This window comes from Sciurus carolinensis, chromosome 12 (genome assembly GCF_902686445.1).
Source record: "Sciurus carolinensis chromosome 12, mSciCar1.2, whole genome shotgun sequence".
In the NCBI taxonomy this organism is placed as follows: Eukaryota; Metazoa; Chordata; class Mammalia; order Rodentia; family Sciuridae; genus Sciurus; species Sciurus carolinensis.
This window is the reverse complement of record NC_062224.1, coordinates 91,215,360-91,230,040: the sequence shown is the minus strand read 5'-3', so window position 1 is coordinate 91,230,040 and position 14,681 is coordinate 91,215,360. Positions and strand designations below refer to the sequence as shown.

The 14,681-nt window shown below is 32.5% G+C and overlaps 1 protein-coding gene across 1 annotated transcript in view; it reads right to left on the bottom strand.

The window, feature by feature from the left end:
* The window catches only part of LOC124961705 (potassium channel subfamily T member 2-like), a 354,530-nt gene that overhangs the window by 27,873 nt on the left and 311,976 nt on the right, over nt 1-14,681 (bottom strand).

Sequence of the window (14,681 nt, the reverse complement as noted above, 5' to 3'; positions counted from 1 at the left end):
GGAACAAAGTGGTATTTTAAAATAAGTCAATTCACCTAGTAGTCTGAAAGTGACTCTTTGCAATCTGGATTCATGACTCCCTGAAGAACAGTTTTATAGGTTTCATGATACTTTAAAAAAAATAGTGTTATCTGATTTATGATTGAAGGCATTTGGAATTGCTGCTGAAGAAAATAACATCACCAAAGATGTGTCAGCATACATTTTATAAAAGAACCCCTATCTGATGTTTTCCATTAAACAAAGGTTAAATTATAGGAATAGTTGACAGACCATCTACATTGAAATCCATATGCAACATGGCTAGTAATTCTGGATCTACAGGATTTTTTTTAATTTAAAAATTTCTACAGAAATATGTTTTATCTTTTTTAAAAAGCTCCATTTGATATGTTCAGATAATGTATGATGAAAGCCAAGACAGAGAATAGCTTTGTATTTACATATATTTTAGAGAAATAATTAGAAAATAAGTAATCTTACAGTCTGAAAAAATGCTGCATTTGGAATTAAATAACCAGGCTGCCATTACAACCACATTAGGTGAATGTTTTATGTCCTTGAGAACATCAACTGAGATTCTTATAAAATAGTAACATTAATACTTATGTTGATTTTCCTAAAAAATTGAAGAAAAATCATGAAAGTTTTATTGTGAAACTCTAAAGTGTAATTGTCATTAAAAAATTTCAAGCTCAAATAATACCTTTTTAAAAAGCTAATAACTTGGTGGAATCATGAATATTATTTTAATCTTGACCTCATTTCTGTATCTAAAAGGCATACTTTCTCTGTGGTCTCTTAGGTATCTTTCAGTTCCATCTATAATTCTATAAATGTAAGGTTTATTTATATTAGGTATAATCTCTATTAACTTCCCATTTCAATTTCATAACTTTGAAAGTTAAGGCATTAATTCAAACTCAATTTAAACCTAGGGTACTTAAACCTTATAATATCAGAGAGGCCTATAACCCTGAGGATACTAATTTGAGAAGCTCTGGGAGAAGAGGCTTAAAAATATGAGCATAGCAGAGAGAGGTTTCAATGTACACAAAGCAACAGGTAGTAACAGCTGTGACAATCAAAACAGATTCAAAAGACAAAACAAAAAATGAAAACCCACTATTATATATAAATTATAATACACTAATAAAAACAACAACAAAAAAATAAAACTGCACAAAATTAAGGTCATTTATTCCACTTCGAAATTCTTAATTTCCTAATAGAATTCATAACACAAAAAGATAAGAGGGAGCTGAAGGATTTGTGCCTCTACAATGTAGGTTCCAAATTAACTTCATCACCTCCATCAGAAGGCAAATCTTCAGAGCCTTAAATTGGGGTTAAAATTGCTGTTTTGGAGACACCATTAAATTTAAAGAAAGTTCCTTAAATTTGGAGAGTGCACTGAAATTAAGGTAATTTCTATATTCTTGGGAGGTGGAAGAGAGTGCTTTTTAAATCTAAAGTAAAAGACCAGTAGATATATCTCACTTTGACCATCAGGACAATTGCCTTGTGTGAATTTCTCATGGTTCTAAAATACTCCATAGTACACATAGGGTTCTGATGCAATGAATAATAAATTAAATTAGGTTAACTCTTTGGTACTGAGAACCACTTTGACTAAATAAAACTTCTGGCTATCCAATATAAAATTTAAGGCCTTCAAAGATGACTACTAAATGCACTCAGTGGTCCATTATGCTTCAGGTCATGAAAGCAGCACCCTGAAAGTTTAGCATGGTCACCAAGCTCTGCTTGCTAAAATGAAAATGGACCTTCAGGAAAGGGCCAAACTCCTTCTTCTACAGGAGGGATGCCTTGTCAGATGCCACAGTGATGAACAGCTCATTCCTATTCCAGATCCTTTGTACACTTAGGGAGTCTCTAGGAATCAACTTAGTATTACTATTTATTAAATGTGATGAAACTTGCTGGAAAATCACATCCCTGATAAAAGACAGGACTAACAGATCAGCAAAAATGGGTCACATTTTCAGGGAATCATCTTGGCACCAGATGGTTTAGATAATAATAGGCTTCATTTACACATTTTTATAGATTTCTGGGCTGTTGTCTGTTGTCTGGCTATTTGGCCTAGCCAATGAAAGCAACAGGTTGCCTACTGTGAGGTCAAGATCTCTGCAAATCTACCTCATAGATATATAAAATCAAAATCAAGGTTACATATCTTTGCACACATTAAAGCCACAATACAAGGCTTTTTAAAACACTCTTTATAACCTTCATAATTCCTGATGTCCCATATTTATGCTGACCAAGATACATATAACTTCTCTCTAATAGACAACACGGGGCAGTTAGACAAAGAATTCAAAAGAACTTCCATCTCCATGACAACCACAGGTTACAAGTCCCAGGTTACTTTAAACAAGCTTAAATTCTGAACAAAGCAAAGCACATTTAAGTCATTTAACATCAGAGGTGAACTATAACAAATTCTGAATCTATTTTTAATGTTTTACTGATGACAGCTTTCAAACCTCAACAAACCCTTCTGCCCACATCCAGATAAGTTGAGCATATAGTCTAGACACTCGTTCCTTTCATGACAGTGGGAAGTTTATATTCCCTATGCACAGTAAATTTTACCCCATCCCTAGTTCCTAATCACAAGAGAAGCAAAGATAGTTCATGCTCTCTGTCCCCCAAACCATTTATGGGTCTGCTTGGGAGCTCACCTTGTCCTCAAAAAGTCTCATCAGCCCTCATCAGACCTTCTTTTCACATGGATGACATCATCAGAACCAAATTTGGGGTGGGGGCACCCATTCAGCCTCTGTGGCATGTTCAAAACACTTCCCCAGTGAACTACACCCATTCCATATACTTAAACACTAGTTCTAGGTAGTAGAGCAGATAAACTATGCTCTAAATGCCTCTTCCCATTATCAAATTGTAATCTATGAAGAAAAACAAGGCATACGCCCATAAACATTAACATATATAGTTAAGGACAAAAATTATTGACAGAGGCAGTATAAATAAATTGTATAAGATGGGGTTTATGCAAAGTGAAAGGATGCTTCCATATTTGAGACTACCTGTGACTGAGTTCAGTAAATATATATTAAGCTCTAGTCTAAGGTATATTAGATATAATAATAAGAAAACAGGGTTTAAGTAAGCACTGTGTTCATCTTCTCTGAAGGTATAGTATGACTTTTCCCTCTCAAAATAACAAGTCAGTAAGTAATATCACTATTCAAACTATTATTACTATACTTTTTCAAATACTTTTCTGGCACCTCAAGATATTTTTTCACCCACATAATAATAATTTGATATTGAATGTAGTGTCCTGAGTTGTGCCAGAGATCAAAATTAAAGTTTGAAGAAAATTAAGACCAATTTCATCACATTTAACTTTTGTTTTTATGCAGAAACTAAAAAGTTTGCCCATACCAAATGATTCATTTTATGTCTAGAATAACCACATGTAGGGACATATTTTTTTTCTATACAAAATGTCCTTTGAGAGTACCTATTGAGGTTTGTAGATATCATAAATATATGCATGTAAATTATTCTTACACACTTGAATAGTTTTGGTATGCAAAACTATCTTCAAAAAAAATCAACAAATATGAGTATGAACAGATAAATATATAGGTTCAACATCCTGACGAAGACAATCAGATTCTTCTTACATTGTCAAAACCATGGTTTCGTTTTCAGCTCTGTCACCTTCCTAGTACAGATTTCACTTGCCATTTTCTGGAACAACAGGAACATGTAGCCTACAACAATAGTTTCCACATTTATGAACGTCTGTGTACACATGAATTTATAGACATGCTGATAGGGGAGCTATCACTCTATCACTTTAAGTACATTATGTTCCAGAAGAAAGGACCTAAACATAAGGTTCTGAAACACTAGTACAACAATTGTAATATAGTGTAAAATACCTCCCCTTCCATGCCCCAAGTATCTTGTCTCTTTCTCTCTCACACACACCCACACAATTTCTTTATCCTTTTCAGCATTTGAGAACCAGTGGATAAATGAGACTATGGAAAGACAATTTCTATTATATTTAATGCCTTAATTGAAGAGTAGACACAGGAAGAACTGGTGAATACAAATATTTATATTCTTTGTAATAACCAATCTAAAATAGCATTATTGATTCAAACATATCAGTTACAGATCACCATTCATGTCTGAAGACCTAGGTGACTTAGATAACCTTTATAATTTTCAAATCAATTCCCATTTCTCCAACTCCAGCAGCCATTTGAAAAGGAGCTGTAAGGGCTTAATTTGTTTCTGTGTCAGTGCAAAGTGGAAGAATGATCTCTCTCCAGTTTAAGATGTTAAGTGTACAAAAGTCATGACTATGTAGTTCAATTAAATCAAGTAGATGGGATGCTTTTGAATTGCCTCTTGTTAATCAGTGTACTACTGAGATCCTTATTAAGTTAAAAAAAAGTAAATAATGAAGTAGGAAATGCTCTTCTGGCACTGGGAAAGAACAAGATTAAGAATCACAAGAGAAAGAAAATATTAGAAAAAAAAGAGTATTAAAAAGGTTAGAAAAAGATTAAAAAATAAAGGTTTTATAAAGATAAAGTAAACCAGGTAGAGTGGTGCATGCCTGTAGTTCCAGGTATTCAGGAGGCTGAAGCAGGACTATGAGTTCAAAGCCAGCCTCAGCAAGACCTTAGCAAGGCCCTGTTTCAAAATAAAATATTTACAAAAAAGGGGGCTGAGGATGTGACTCAGTGGTAAGCATCCTGTGTTATTAAAAAAAAAAGCAAGAGAAAGAAAATAAAAGAGAATTATAGATGAACTGGGACTCAGGATAGGTGCATGTGTCTGAGTGTTTATGTGCCTATGTGTGAAGTAGAATACACTGAAGATTTCTGAATATATCTATGTCTCACTAATATAATAAGGTATTAATCCAAAACAGGAATACTGACCTCATAGGTTTTATTTATATAAGTTTGAGTGTATCAACATGACAATTTTCTGAGGCAGTGTCATCTACTAAAAAGTGAAGCACTAGGGGGCCAGGCGATAGTGCAGTCGGTAGAGTGCTTGCCTTGTAAGCACAAGGCCCTGGGTTCGATCCCCAGCACCCACCCCCCCCCCAAAAAAAAAAAGAAAAAGTGAAGCACTAGCAAAAAACAATAGAAAAAGTCTGTTTTTCGGTACTTGGCCACACAGTTACGTGCCATTAACTCTGAACCACTTCCCAAATCTCTTCCTTTTTTCTAACTTAAGACATGGGGATATGTTTACTACTTAATCTTCCCTTCACTTTATGTTGAACATAGACCGAGTTCACATGCACTTTACAAAAAGAGGAGCCAAGATTTAAACACAGATCATCTTCTCCCAAGTCTGGTACTCACTGTTCAGGAAAATTCCTGGATCATTGATTTGTACCAGGAACAAGAACTGAAGTATTGGTAATATACTGCTAAAATTTAGCACTGCTTCAAATACAATGAGGATAACTCTTGACTTGAAACACCAGGCATCAAATATACACTAAAGATTCATCACGTGAGTCAAGTAAGGGAAATAATCATTAATCTGGCAGAACTATATAAGGTATTGAAGAGAAGAAAAATTTGGCATATTAAATTCACTAAGATGTAGTTAAATCTAAGAATAGTCCCGAATTTTGTACCAGTTTCCTGAGAAATGTTCTATTTATTGATATATTCCAAACACCAGGATGACTGCATTTGGTGCCTAGTGTTACCCTCACTACATGCTTGTGATTCTGGTACATGAAAAGATTGATAGGATGTTGGAGAAGAAGATCACAAGTCTGTTCTTCATGTTAAGGAATTGGGATACCTAGTCCTCAAAACACAAATTTCCATCCACTATCAGAGAGGTCATCACTGTTACTGAAAGACACAATGAGTGTTCTGAGGTAATATGTAAACAGAAGAACAAAACAATATGAACATGGCTTCTGTGAACATACATTGAGGGTTCAAACATCAATTCCCATGTTGGTTTTCAAACAAAGCATTTATTGACCTCAGAACAGATGGTGGAAAAGAGAAGGTGGCTAGAACTGTGACATCTAATGATTAAAAATGGATATGGTGGGGTCACTAATCAATTCTAAATCCAGATCTGGCACTTCCTAAAAACTTAGGTGCCTCAATAAATGCCTAAGTCTCAGTTGGCTCTTTAAAAAATGGCAATAATATTTGCTTTCCTGTGTCTGGCTTATTCCGTGTGGCATGTCATTCAGTGTCACCCAGGTTTTCTTTCTCTGAAAAAGTTGAACTCATAAAAAAAAAAAATAAAGAGCAGATGTTTTGTTATCAGGGATCAAGAGATGTGGGGAAAGGGGAGATGTTGTTCAAAGGAGCAATCTTTCAATTTGTTCTGAAGACCTAATGCACAGCATGGTAACTACAGTTAATAACAATGCATTATGTGATCAAAATTTGCTGTGTAGATTTAAATAGTCTCACTCCAAAAATATTCTTAAGACATTGTTAGACACTTCAGTTAGGTAAAACAGCTTCTACAATTCATGTCTGGAGTCTGTATGCTTTTACGTCTCATCAGGGCTTATACCAAGAATAGCATTGGGGTTTTCTGGTACAGTGGGAGAAGGATCTGTTTGTTTGATATTAAGCATTTGAAAAGCAAAGCAACACTGATTTTTGGACCATTTTAAGAACTATAGTTGTATCTTGAAATATCTTTTTTCATTAATTTTAATTAGTATAAAAATACTGAAACATAAAACCACCTTAGAATTTAATCTTTAAAATAGCAAATATGAGGAAAGATGGTTAGTACATTTCCTTTTTTTCAATCTTAATATTTATTCAAAACATCAATTTGTGCCTTAAATTCAGTTTAAGTTAGCCCTGAAATTTTGAAAGATGGAATCTGTTAATTATTTAAGGCACAATTCTGCCTATACAGTTATCTTAAGAAAATTTAAAATTGACCAAAATTTTAGGCTTTTAAATATTCATTATGTTCATTAGTTTCTCAATCATTACTCAAGCACTTATAGTTTTGATACACTGATAATCTGAAAAAGTCCAAACTGGATTAATACCTACACATGATTTGAAGAAGAATGGTAGTATCAATTTGCATTCCTTTAGGAGAAATATACTTGCTAAAACTTGAAAGCATTTCAGTATGATTTATTTTATTTCAGTTGGAAATACCAAATTTATTCTTTAATGTTCTGTTCCTTTAATTGTTTTGAATTCAAAAATTGCACAATTTTGGAAAGAGAGACAAACAGAAGGTACTTACTTGTGATGCTATTTCTCGAGACTGACACAAAGGAAGAGAAAAAGAAAACACACAAAATACAATTTAGACAATGACAATGATACATACATGAAACAATCATGAACAAGGACACAATATGACATAACCATGTAACACTGAATAATCTATGTGCTTATCTATCAGAGGGCTTTTGAACAAAAGTGGGTTGAGAATAAGCTCTTATTTTTAATGTTTACCAAAGATTTGTTATTTTTGTTTTCTAAAATTGTGTTTTTAAGTTTGATAGAAAGAAAAAGTGTGACTAATAGAAGAAAATAAAATATAATCAATAATATCTTACAGAGTTACTATATTCAGAAGAGAATACTGGAAATAATCATTTACATTCAATAATCATTATTGGTATTGATATCTGTGCCAGTAGTTTTAATTTTGGATCTTATAGTAAGATTGATTTTTTTTCTTTTACATATAAATATAATTGAGAGAAATATTCTGAACTTTCACATTCATTATAGAGTCTAAAAATCCATCTTCCCAATCAACTTATAATAGGGAAATATTTAGGCATTTAAAAACTTATCCTTAGGTATAGTTTTCAGGAATAAAATTATATTCATTTTTAAATAGGAAGAAGTAAAACATTCAACTCTATTCTTTGATGTAATATAATTATCTAATCATTACCTACTATTATCTACTAACTGCTAATATAAGAAATGCGTAATAAACCTTTGAATGTTGCCTACCGGGAATTATTTATCCCAGAATACTTGACATACTAACATAAGGAAAAAACATTGTTAGAGTCAATGACAGCAAAGAATAGGTAGCAAGAATTGTAAGATAAATAAATAAATCCATCCTAATTCTTATTAAATTAATCTTATTAATGAAATTTTATAAAAGTAAAGATTTATTTTAACAAAATATTTAAATGTTAATTTTCATTTTATTAGAAAGGAGCACATGATTGACAGATGGCCTGGTCAGTGACTATTTCACTATGCACATTTTTTTCCACATACATTTTGATGTTTATTATCACAAATGGTCCAGAAAAGAATTGGGTCAAAATTACAAAGTAAGAGTAGTTAAAATAAAGGTTATTGAGGTGCATAGTTTCTAAGGGACTTCAACAGTCCAGAAAGGTATTTTGATCTCCTAAAACAGGACTTAAATCACAATATTCAAGAGGCAGATTTCAACAGAATCTTCATTTTCTCTTCTGTCAAAGCAAAATACAAAGGAGGTTTTGTGTATACTTACAAGCCTGCTTTCCTAATAAGTGACCACTAGGCACATTTTAAAGGCTAGAGTATTTATTGGTTATAAAGGTGACCAATAATCTAGATAACTAAGGTTCAAAAATTTATTGAGTACCCTATAAAATATGTTGGTTCTATGAAATGCTTTAAAAAGAATTATTTCTCTTTTTTAGTAAAATTTTCACTGATTATAGTATACTTCAAGCAAATGTGATTTTTAGTATGCTGTAAAACTAGAGGCAAATGAAACCTCACCTTTTCTTATCCAAAAACCAAAAAAAAAAAATAAGTATGATTGTTAATTCAGAATTTTTCCGATTTTGGAAAGATATTAGCGTATCATATGCTTCCCCAACAGAGAACTGGTTAGCTTTTTCTAATGAAAACATTAGTACTGCTACAATGAAAAATATCAATATCCTCTATAATTGAAATAATTAAACTTAAATAATCTGATAATGGTTCAGAAGAAGCTTTGCCACTAAATGAGTTGGTGACTTTATTTTCTGGGTTTCAGAATTGTTTGTGAACTGTTGTGGAGGTAAATATGGTTTTCCCTTATCCCCTAAAAGAGATATGGGTCCTTGTGCTTTTGGTATTTGTTTTTTTTTTGAACCAGGAGAATCTGATGTTTGCAAAAATTTCCTTAAATAAAAACACATGTAGTTATAAGTTCTTCAGTTATGCTATTATGTGACAGGTACAAACAGATTCATCTGTACCCTGTTCTTTCACAGACTGATTTTCTAGCCACTCCTGCTTTACCCACTGCTTGTGTGTGAACTTTCCTTTCACCAATTTATAGACCAGCATGAAAAATATGAGATAAAATTCCAGTATATTTATAAATTTTATAGGATTTGATATGAATATTCCTTATCATCATTTGTCATTTTAAAGCTGTCTACTAAACTAAACCACAGTCAAATAGTGATATAATTTATGATACCTTTTTAAACTCTACATTTAACATACTATAATACTGAAGACTATAATGTGATGGTGCATGCAAACCTTGATCTGCCTTTAAAGTGCAAAGAAAGCAATGCCTTAGTTTTTATATTAGTTTACCCCTAACTATATTCTTATATGAAATGCTGACACTAAATAAAAGCTCTTCTTAGAACACGCCAGAATTTAGCACTCAAAACTGCAAACTGAAGAAATAATTAATAGTATCACTATTTTATGCCAATGACTTTATGAGTTGTTTTTCATTTATAAATACATAGTTTAGCCAGAGAATGTTATGGTTTGTTTTGAAAAATAATAGCACCTACTATAATTTCTCTTATTTCCATCTCAGAAGATTTAATCCATTTTGTGTTTTTTAGCTGGATATGTTTGTCTCTATCTATATTTGTATATAAAATGCTTGAAAACTTTCTTTTTCTTTATTGTTTTTTTTTTTGGTGTTTGCTTTTATCTAATGAATTCTCACTTTAAAAAAAAAGGAATTAATAGTCTTTTTTCACATATACCTCTAATCCATAGTCACTGACATCTTAATCATTTTGGCTGAATCAAAATTCGGGACACATGATAACTAAGGACAATCAAAAGATGAGATAAATAGAATACGATTATTTATTTCTTGCATATTTTTATTGTTGATGGAATGTTATATTTTTAGGGTTAATAATTGTCTAAAATAAGACAATTATAATTATAATATAATTAAAATTACATTACATATTTTTTAGATATGTCCTTAACAATAGCTCATTCTAAACTCTTTGACCATTTTCTAATCTTAAAACAAAGTTAAGAGGAATTACGTACAGATTTCATCTTCTAAAGAAATCTCCCTGAGGTTTTCTGGACTGCCCTAGTTTCTCTTTCTGTCTAGTGGTTTCACCAACATCCTGGGAATTCTTTTGGACTCATTTTTATCTCCTAGTTTCCATAAAATGTTTGGCTTCCTGCATACGATGATTAATTTCAAAGTTTACATCGATTCTGCTGGGAGTCATTTCCTTAGAAAACTCACAAGAGAAGGATATTTTTGGAGACTCAGCATATTTGAAATATGATTTATTCTACTCTTAAGCAAGTTTGATGGTGTTCACTGAGCACAGAATTCTAGTTTAAAAACAATATTCCTTTCAAATCTTGAAGCCGTCGTCTCATTGTCTTCTGACTTGCAGTATGGCTATTGAGAAATCTCAAATTATTATTAATAAGAATATGGATGCAGTGATTGTCCGAGAAATACTCGGCAACAGTCTCTGTGAACCGGGCTTTGTTTTAATAATCAGAATGAGAATAATAATTAGTGTTAGGCAATGCAAGAAAGGTTAAAGGTGAAATTATTGGGTTAATATAGACTTGACCTAATCAGTGCATTGATCTTATCAGATGGATTAACTGGGCAGTAATTGTAGACAGTGTGTGGCTGGAGGGGGTGAGTCACTGGGGGTGTGCCCTTGAGGTTTACATTTTGTCTCTAGTGGGCAAGAGTGCTCTCTCTGTTTTCTGATTGTCATGCCTTGAGCTGCTTTCCTTCTCCACACCTTTCTGCCATGATGTTCTGCCTTGCCTTGGGCCTAGAGCAACGGGGCTGGGCATCTATGGACTGAGACCTCTGAAACCATGAGCTTCGAATTTTCCCTTCACTAAAATTGTTCTTAATCCGACTTTGGGTCACAATGGCAAAAGATGACTAAAATATTTAGTATCTTATTTCTAGGCCTATAAGGTTAGTAGCCAACATGAACTGAGCAAAGCAATTATGGTACCCAAGACCAGGGTAAATAACTAATCTACTTTCTGTCTCCATATATTTGCCTTTTATGGGCTTTTCATATGAATGAAATTATATACTATGGGTCTCTTCTGTCTGTCCTCATTTAGCATATGTTTTTGAGGTTCATTCAAACTTATAGTTCATGTAAGTCATTTATTTATGTTTCTAAACAGAATTCCCTTGTATGAATACATCACATTTTTTTCCTATCTGTTCACCAGTTGAAAGACATTTGGTTGTTTCCAAATTAGGGGTAGTTCTAGTAATGTTACTGTTATGGATACATATTTATTTCTTTTGAGTAAATAATGTAAAGTGGATGTTTTTATTTTATATTTTTAGTTTTTCTCCTTCCTCAGTGGTCCATTTTACTTGTAATCTTTTTCCTTCCTAATTGTTTATTTTGGTATCTATATTTCAATATTAGAAGTTTTCTTGAGTTATCAGGAAATTTTTTGTTATCTTCTCATATTTAAAGATTAAGGGAACAATAAATTGGGAATTCTGTGCAAGACTTTTTTTATTGTGAGTTCATGGTAATCTAGCTGAATTAGTGAATTAGAGAATCTCTCATGTCTATTTTCTGACCTTCCTATTTGGCTTAATCACTAACCCTAGGAAAGATGCTTCTATTTGCTGCTGAAGGATAAAGCATACAGAATATAACTTTTCTCTTGCTCTCAGAATCCATTGTCCTAATTCTGACCCTCAACTGTGTCCAATGTTTCCCATTTCACAAAGTCCCTCCATAAAATAAGCCTTTGATAAATGTCAGTGTGGGCTGAGAGACAGCAGACTTTTTTTTTAACTGTAGGGGAGAATAGGGATCTGAAAGCTCTGTAAGTAAGTACATATCTGAATGATGAAGTTTCTACCTCCTGACATTTACTTGCTCCTTAATTTCAGTAGGAGAAAACTGGCATTTTGGGCAGTGATGAGTTATTTGAATTTCAAAACTTTAGTGTTTTTGAAACATCTGGGATTTGAGAATGAGGGTAGAATGTATAAGCTGATCTTTCATTATACCCACTATGTTGTTGTTATGTTTTTATGTAATCAAAAAGAAATAATGTCTCTTCACACAAAATTCGATGTTAATAGTGGGTTAAGATTTAATTTGTTCCTTTTCTCACTCTCTCTCTCTCTGTGTAAGTGTGTGTGTGTGTGTGTGTGTGTGTGTGTGTGTGTGCGCGTGCGCATATTGTGATTGCTGTTACCTCTTAAAAATAGAATACAAATCGAAGGAATATTCACTTTAATGATGCTTTTGCAACTTGCAAAACTATGAATGAAGGTAAACATTGCTCATCACGTTATCTAAAATCCCCTAAGGAAAAAGGTCAGAATATACTCATTATTTTTATAAATTACCAAGAAAAACAAATATTATATAAGATAAACTTACATTCTTTCATTCATTAGACTGTAATTGTTACATAAGCCAACATAATCCTATTTTTGCCTCATTTACCAGGAAAATAAAAGTAGAATTAATGCTAAATTGCAGTAGTCAGGATATGCTAAGCCTAAAAATAGAACTTACCTGTTTTTTAAAATACAAACTACTTTTTAAAATTTTTGTTGCCCTAATTTTTCTAGGATAGTCAAAACATAAAATTTAAATAAAAATATGTGTCAAAAGATAAACTGAATTCAAACAGGGAAACAGGAAGTTTCATCTTTCATCCAGTTTCCTTTCATCTTTCATCTTCCCAAGGACATGTTTTTTTTTTTTTTTATGAAAATTAGAGGTTTGGAGATTTATACGAATTTTACTGAGGAGATCTTTGTTGGTAATGAGTAGAATTGATCAAAATGCAGTAAAATCTTCTTTGATGACTATACAAATATTCAGCTATCTTTTCCCTATTTCCCACAATTTACACAGAACACACAGACTCTTCAGATAATGCAAAATGACTGACATGAATATGGACTTGATCCAGGACAGGATTTACTACATTCAAATTTATAAGGCTTAAATATAAGAGAAAAATACAGTAATATACTGTATGAAAAATTTCTTCATATTTACTCCCATCAAATAAGAAATGGTTTGTATAGGTTCAGTGTTTGTGTGCCCCCCCACCACAAAAATGTCATTTTGTGCAAATCTAATCCAGAATAATATTTGGAGGTGAGGCCTAACCCTAACCCTAACCCTAAGCCCCAAACCAGATGTCTTGCTCTTTCTACCATGAGAGGATGCAGTGAAAAGAGGGCCGCCTAAGAACTGGAAAGCAGGCCCTCACCAGGAATCTAATCTGCCCAGAGCATGATCTTGGACTTCCCAGCTCCTGGAATTGAAAGAATTAAATTTCTGTTGTTTATAATATGATATGATGATATTTTACTATGGAAATCTTAATGGACTAAGATAATGCTTAATCAGATGTGAAAGCACTTGTCTTCTCTTAACCTATAATCAAATAAATTTTGAATCCAACATTCTTCAAATTTGAGGCAGGTGTGCAGAAACATCTTACACATTTAAATATTTGGTATGTTCTCTGGCCATTCATATCTGATTTTCTTTGATTTGCAATTGCTTTTTGTGGCGTGAACCACAGGGACCACATCCAAAGGAAAGCTTTACTGCAGCAGAACAGATGACAACAAAGCTCCATTTATTATCCCAAAAGCTACAATGAAATCAACAGAAAACACTTTAGGAAAACTGAATTATTTCCTGCTGGCCACAGCATCTACCTATATAAATTTCAACAAAAAAAATAAAAATCTACCCCATTAATCTTATGTTTTCTCTAAAGTTCTTTTTTATACAAGGATTTTAAGGATTTTGTAAGATCACATACTGGATAATTATTTGGACTGAAATGCATACAATTGACCTGAGTCTAATAGTTAAGGTGATTTTACCTTAGATAAAAAAAAAAAAAAGTAATGTCTAATCAAAATCCTTTGTGATTTATAATAACTCTGAGATATCTGAAGAAGAAAAATATTTCACAAATATAAACTATAAGGTGAACAATGTTGTAGGATTGTGCATTTATCTGAAGTCTTTATTTCATAAGGAATCTAATTTAAAAGGTGATATTTTACTAAGGATATAAAAACTACTTTGAACCACATGCTGTAACCATATCAAAATATACTACATGCAGTCATCAAAATTTCTTCTTACATACTTCTAATTTGCTGTAAAAAATACTGAGTTTCTTCTGGAAGGTCATTTAATATACCTGGAGTTTTCTTGTGGTTATACAAAGGTCTTAAATCTGAAGATTGAGGAACATGAACTCTAATCCTTAATGACTTCTCTGTTTTGCTTCCTTCCAAATGCTAATATATGCAGTTGGAGAATACCTTAGAAATCTAGGTTACTTTGAGAACTTTTCTTGCGTGTCAGAACCTTAAGATTATTTGAAATTAAT